This window comes from Panthera tigris, chromosome D3, assembly GCF_018350195.1.
Source record: "Panthera tigris isolate Pti1 chromosome D3, P.tigris_Pti1_mat1.1, whole genome shotgun sequence".
Lineage (NCBI taxonomy): Eukaryota > Metazoa > Chordata > Mammalia > Carnivora > Felidae > Panthera > Panthera tigris.
In genome coordinates this window covers 67368480-67375245 of record NC_056671.1, presented here as the reverse complement: position 1 = coordinate 67375245, position 6766 = coordinate 67368480, and the positions used below count along the sequence as shown (strand labels likewise).

The 6766-nt window shown below is 51.6% G+C and overlaps 1 long non-coding RNA gene across 1 annotated transcript; it reads right to left on the bottom strand.

Moving 5' to 3' along the window:
* Nucleotides 1-1398: 1398 nt before the first annotated feature.
* On the bottom strand, nt 1399-6367 carry LOC122232633. The gene is made up of 4 exons (XR_006209996.1): nt 6113-6367; nt 5178-5281; nt 2879-3032; nt 1399-1672 (listed from the first exon to the last, which is right to left on the bottom strand). It is a non-coding gene; the product is annotated as an uncharacterized LOC122232633 (long non-coding RNA).
* Nucleotides 6368-6766: the final 399 nt, after the last annotated feature.

Below are 6766 nucleotides of genomic sequence, written 5' to 3'. Positions count from 1 at the left end.
CCCGTCCCCTGCTCACGCTCTGTCTCTCTGTCTCTCTCTCTCTTAAAAACAAATAAACATTTAAAAATTAAAAAAAATAATAACGTGTTGTCTCAGGAGCCCCTGGAGCCGTTACAAGCAATGGCTGACTCCTTGGGGCCACCTGGTGGTGCTGGGGTGCATAGCATCCTTTGGGCAACAGGAAAAGCCCTGGCCAACTTCCTGTCCCACAAGTTGTAGGAAAGGGTGTGTTGCCCTTCTCTCCACCCACTCTGCCCTCAGCTTCTTCTGAGGCCCCCTGGGAGGCCACATGGGAGTCCAGAGTCAGGAACTGGGTGAGCCTGGGTCTGGTCTGGGTGGGGGGTGTGCTGAGAGCAGCCTTGGGTGGGGAGGGAGGCGTCTCGGCCGAGTGGAGATAGAGGGGCTGGAAACCCCTGGCCAGACTTGAGAACAAAGACTGAGCTTTGCATCTCTCAGAGGGCTTCCTTGAACCAGCTCCTTCACCCTGTTTGTCTCCCGAGAGGCAGGCATGTCTATGCCCAATTCACAGAGGAGGAAGCTGAGGCCAGAGGTATGATGTGACTTGCCCAAGACCACCCAGCTAGACAGTTGTGAAACCGGTCTCCCCACTATAGATGCACACCTCCCCCTTTCCCAGCCTCCTTGCCTGCTCTCCTGGTGCCCCCCAGATTGGGCTGCCTGGGCTCCAGAGTTTGGACTGGCCTTGCATGCTTCTGGTGGAGGGAGTTCCGGGTGGCAAGACGGGAGTCTAGTTCCTTCAGTTGTGCTTGTCGTGCAGCAGGCCAACAGACCAGACCCCCTGCCAAGGGCCCAGGGCAGGACAGGACAGGCACCTGCAGCCACCAGCTCAGCGGGACTGCTCCCCGTGCTGTAGGACAACCCAAAGGAAGGCCCCAGTGTGAGACAAGCATAGCGCCAAACAGTGGGGCTCACCACCGCGGTGGGAACTGGAGACTGACTATTGGAGACAGGAAAGGTTTGGTCCTCGGGTGTCAGATCAAACTGTTGTTCTGGAATCTGAGTGAGGTTGATGCTGGGAGGTGGCATCACAGACCCTCTGCCTTCTCAGCCGTCTTGGCCAGGCTCCCTGTCTCCACCCTGAGTTTGGAAACCTTCCCTGTCTTCTCCCCCCATGCACAGAGCTCACGCCCTTCCCGTATTTAACATTCTCTGTTGCATTTGCCTGTTTGCTTGTCTACAGCGCTCTCAGGCTCTGAGCATCTGGGAGTGGGACTGCGTTTGTCATATTTCATTGTGGTATCCCTGGCAGTCAGCCCACGGTCAGGCACATGGCAGGTATTACCAAAAAATGTCTGAAATGAGAAAGTGACAGAGGCACATAGCATCATGGGGATTCTTTTTTTTTTTTTTTTAACCTGGACAGGAATTCTGAGATGCCCAGAGTGGAGCAGACAACTATCAGGCTCACTGGAAAAACAAAAAGGAACAAGGATCCATCCCTTGGTCTAGCCTCAAATCCCCAGCATGAGAGTACCTCCTGGTTGCAGTGGTCATGAGCAGTTCTGTGTCTTTGTTGGGCTATGTTGATAGAGACTTGACCTTGTAGGATGCTACAAGCTGGTGTTTGTGAAGTTCGTGGCAATCCCAGGGAGAGGCCTGTCTTCTCGTGGTGCCATTGCTGTGCTTTTCCTCTGGGTCAAGAGCACATAAGCTATCAGGATTTCAAAAATTTTAAAAACAATTATTGAATTTTAAACACGTCAGAAAGGATATTATACATATGAACTTATAAAAGGCATAAAGAATACAAAGAAAATGAATGTGCATCTATTGTGCATTAAGCTTAAGAAATTGTTTTCATGTATTGTATCATTTAATTCAAAATATACATCTCAAAAAATATATAATTCAAAAATAAGTTTCCATTGCCATAACTTTGAAACCTCCTGGTACCCTTTCCAAATCCCTTCCCCATCTCCAGAGAAAATCTTATTGTTTTCTTTTTTCTTTATAATTTATCACAAAGGGATGTATTGCAAATAATATATTTAGTTTTGAGTGCTTTTGAAATTTATTTAAGTGGAGTCATGTTGCGTGCATTCTTTTATGACTGGCTTTTTAAAAAAATCAACATTCTAGGGGCGCCTGGGTGGCTAGTCGGTTGAGCGTCCGACTTCTGCTCAGGTCATGATCTCACGGTCTGTGGGTTCGAGCCCCGCGTCAGGCTCTGTGCTGACAGCTCAGAGCCTGGCCTGTTTCAGATCCTGTGTCTCCCTCTGTCTCTGCCCCTCCCCCACTCTCACTTTGTCTCACTCCGTCTCTCAAAAATAAATAAATAAATAATTTTTTTTAAAAAATCAACACTCTAGTAGTCTGTCCTGGTTGGCGAATATCGCTGTGGTTTACTCATTTTCATTGCTGGATGATACCCCACTCGACCAAATCACAATGTATGTAGCCAGTCTCCTTTCCTTTGAATACTATTTTGATGGTTTATTTACCTTTTCCATCCTTTTACTTTCTGCATCTTTGTGTTTTAAAAATGTCTCTTGCGGATGGCTGTACCTGGATGATTTAAAACTTCATTGATACAAACTTTATCTTTTAACTGGCAAGTTAATGAATCCACTTATGCTTATTACTACTGATGAGTGTGGATTTATTTATATTATGCTGCATTTCCTACTTGCTCAGTTTCCAATTATTTCCCCCCCCCCTTTTTTTGTTTGCTTTTGTACTGAGCACTCTGGTCCCCCCTTCATTAGTCTGGAGTTATATATCTTAGTTCTGTCCTCTTGGCGGGTACCCTGCAAACTTTAATAAGCGTACTGAATCTAATCTAATCAAAAGCTGATCAGTATCTTTCCTCTCCGGTTCAAGGCCCCTGGATTTAAGTGCAGTCACCTGCCTGACTTACTGTAATAGCCACACCAGGTGATCCATATTCCTGTACAGCCTCCTGTCCCAGAGTGTGGCTGCGTCCTGCGACTTGCTTCTCATCAACAGAATACGGCAGAGACGATGGGAAATCACTGCCGTGATTACGTTTCTTTATAGAGGATTCTGTGTGACTGGAAGAGAAAGACTTTTCTGCTAGTCCTGAAGAAGCAAAAACTCTCATGTATGAGCCGTCAGTGGAGAGGGCCACGGGGCAGGGGGCTGTGAGACACCTCTAAATGCCGAGAGACATCAGGCACACAGGGCCCTCAGTTCTGAGCTGTGAGAAGATGAATTCTGTTGACAGCCCAGGGGAGCATAGAGGGGGTGATTCCCCCCGTCAAGCATCTGATAAGACTGCAGCCCTGCTGTTTCCTGGCTCACCCTGTAGGGGGCGACATCCTGGAGATTCTGCCTGCTGAGGATAGGCTCCTAACAGATAGCCTTGACCTTTGCCTTCACTGCTTGAGGTAGGGATTGGGGCCGGGAAGCCGACCACCTCTTCTCTCTGTGATGTGAGCCAGATTGCGATTTGGGGGTTGGTGACTATATCTCCTTGTCTCAGAGGCTCCAAAGCCTGGCACCCGGTGGGTGTGTGATTCATGTTAATCGCGGAAAGATGTTAGCCTAAGGATTATCTGCTGGAGTCTCTACCTTCCAGTACTTTGTCTTATTCTCAAAGACAAGGTCTAAAGAGGTTTACTGGCTTGCTTACCGGCCCCACATTTTCCACAGGGTCCTACTCAGTTTTTCACCTCTCCTGTTAAGCTCTCTGTCATAATTCCAATTCAACGCTGGGTGGATATTCCCCCGAATTCGTACACGTTTTAGCCTGAATTCATCGTTTCATCGTCTCAATAAGACTAGCATCCACTGAAAAAAACTCATGTACCGCCTGCCAAGCTCTGTGCTAAGTGTTTTAATCCTTCAACTCAGTTCATCTTTACATCTTTTTGAGAGAGGTGCTTGTCATATTACCATGTTACAAAAGAGGAAACTGGGGCACAGAGAGGTTAAACAACATGGCCAGGGTAACACAGCTAGTAAGTGTTGCAGCCGGGATTCATGATGGTCTGACTCATGCTCATGCTCAAAGTAGGGGCCTTCTGGTGCGAGGAGCATGCCTTGGATTTTTATGTTTGTTTGCCTTTTCTTCCTCTTGATCTTCTGCCTATTCTTGATCTGCCTATGACGGCCTGGCGTCATGCCTGTGTCTTGATGTTTGATAAATTTGTTGATTCACTGACATTTCACTGGTGGCACTGTCATGCTGCAGCCTACCACTAGGTGGTGCTACATTCCAGAGAGTGGACGGCAGGCTTCCCCCGCCCCACCCCCACCCCCGCCCCAGCTCCGGGCACTGGGGAACGAGCCTGGTCTCTCCATCCAGAAGTGGGAAGGCTGGGGTGCCTGGAGGAGGGGGACGCCACACCTCCCAAGCAGAGAAGGGAGGCGAGAGAAGCCGGCACTCCACCCGGTGCCTGGCGCTGCTTGCTCGAAAGCAGGCTGGCAGAAAAAAATGGGTGGACAAGACGGCAGAGGGACCAGAAAGTGGGTCTGTGGGTCACCGTGGTGGGATGGAAATGAGTCGGGGCCACAGCCTACCAGAAAAGCAGCCTAGAGGATCTTGCTAGAGAGGGCCTGGCCGTCCCCCTCTTCTCAGGACCGTAGGATGCAAATGGTCAAATCAACCTTTGAATTCCAGCCCCATCCGGATGTGTGGCTTCCCCATCTCCCCGTCGGGCCTCCAGCCGCGGTTGCGTTTCAGATCCCAGGAGAGAAATGTGCAGTGACTGATCCCAGATCCCGACCTTCTGGCCCCTGCGAACCTTCCAGCATCCTCTTCCACGCACCCCCGCCCACACTCTGGCACTTTTTGGTGGAGAAACAGGTCAGGGAGGGAGAAACAGGATTGGGAAGGCGGGGCTCAGATGCGGGCGGGCCCCTGCAGGCTGCGGTCGGTCATGCGGGGCTTCCTGCAGGAGGAAGGTTCCAGTGGGTAGGGGGCCTCCAATTTTGTGGACTTGAGTGCCAGCCAGGTCTAGGCGCGTGGTTCAGCGCAGCAGGAAGAACACAGCATGTCAGGGGACCTGAGCGTGACCACCCCTCTCCTCTTCTGCAGGGGAACATAACAGTTACTGTCCACAGTGCAAAGGTGGTCTTGTGAGTGGAAGGCAGTATTATTAACAATTACCCTGGGACAATAGGTGGAAACTGGGACAGCTATCTTGACAAACCAGGAAACTGTGGCCACCCAGCGTATCCGTAAAATGAGTTACCTTCGAAGAACCATCTAAAGCTGACGTCCTCCATGAGATGCAGAGAAGCTTCTCGTGGAGCTCACTTATTGATCCCTGGAGCCAATCAATCTGTCTGTTGGTCCCTGGATTATATGGATCCAATAAATACGTATACAGCGGCTCGGGTCCCAGGCCCTGGAGTGTTATGCAGTCACACCCCTGTCCTCAGGGGAGAGGCGAGGTTCTCCGCTTGGCCAGGGTCTTCGTCTTGGGGTCATTGAGCCCATCCCTCCCTCCCTGATCCCATCCTAGCTCTGCTCCCAGGAGCCCTTGGCCAGTCCACTCTTCTGTCTCCGGGCTTCTGGTGCATGGAATATACCTCCCCTGGGAGGGTTTCCAGGAAGTGAGGGGAGAGTCCCCTGCCTTGCCCGTCCTTCCGCATCCCACCCTAGCTTCCCCATCCTAACAACCCCATGACAAATTATCCCACGGCAAAGCTAAATTGGCCGCTCCATCAAATACCGTGGATTATAGGGAAGGAAGGCACATAGTTCATTAACTCAAACCGGCCCCTCCCCCAGGCTTCATCTTCCCTCCCTCCCCCTCCATTTACTTCTGGAGGAGACTTGGCCAGAGGACTGTGGCCTCGAAGGGCTTCCTGGATGAGAGGGGAACTTGAGGGCAGGGGACAGTTGTTTGGACCCTCAGAGTCAGGACAGGGCATGGAATTGGCCATTCTCAGGTGGCATGGGACCCCCCAGCAGAGGGCGCCAAGGCAGAGCGTGGCCCCTTCCCTTCCAGACTTTTCACCCAGTCCTGCCTGGGTCTCCTGGGGGGGGGGTGGCGTGGAGAAGAAGCTTGGGGTGGGTGCTTCCTCCTGAGGCCATTCTATTCGGAAGGAGGAACAGCTCTCTCCCTGGAGACCCTTTTTGGAGCCGGGGAGGGGACAGCTCCACCAAGAACCAGGGTCTCACCTGGTGGTCCCTGAAGCCTTGATCAGCTGCAGGTGCTGTGGTGTGGAGGGAAGTCGGGGAGGGTCTCCCAGGATGCTGGGGCGACCTTGCCTTGGCCTGGCAGTGGGGATTCTGGTTTCAGCTAAATTGAATGGTTGGCATTTCCAAGGGGAGGAGGCTGTGGGAAGGAGGTGCGGGCAGCCCTGTTCAAAGACTCAAGAAAAGAACCAGGTTGGTTGAGAAAATAAAGCGCTTCTCCATTCAAGGGCCCACCTGTGCGCAATGGCCCGAAGGCCTGGAGGAATCACCCTTTCAGAGGGTAATGAAGAATTCATCAGGCTTTTGTATCTGCCTGCCCCTGACCTCCTTGAGCCCAGACAATGGTGCGCTGGGGGCCTTTGTCTCCCTCTCTAGAGAGGCAATGTCAAATGTTGGCCACACGTGGGTGGGGAGCCCGCCCCTCTTGGAAAAGGGGCAGTCCCGTAACTTGACAAGGGGCACCAAATTCAGGGCTAATTAGCTGGAAATTAAATTTTCCATTTGGCTGGGCCAGAGACAATTGGGGGTGGGGCCTGGAGTGAGGAGAGACCCCTGGGAAGAGAGACGGTGTCCGCCGTGCCTTGGTAAACCTCACATCATGAAGAAAGCAGGGGGTGCCCCGCAGGTACCCATCAT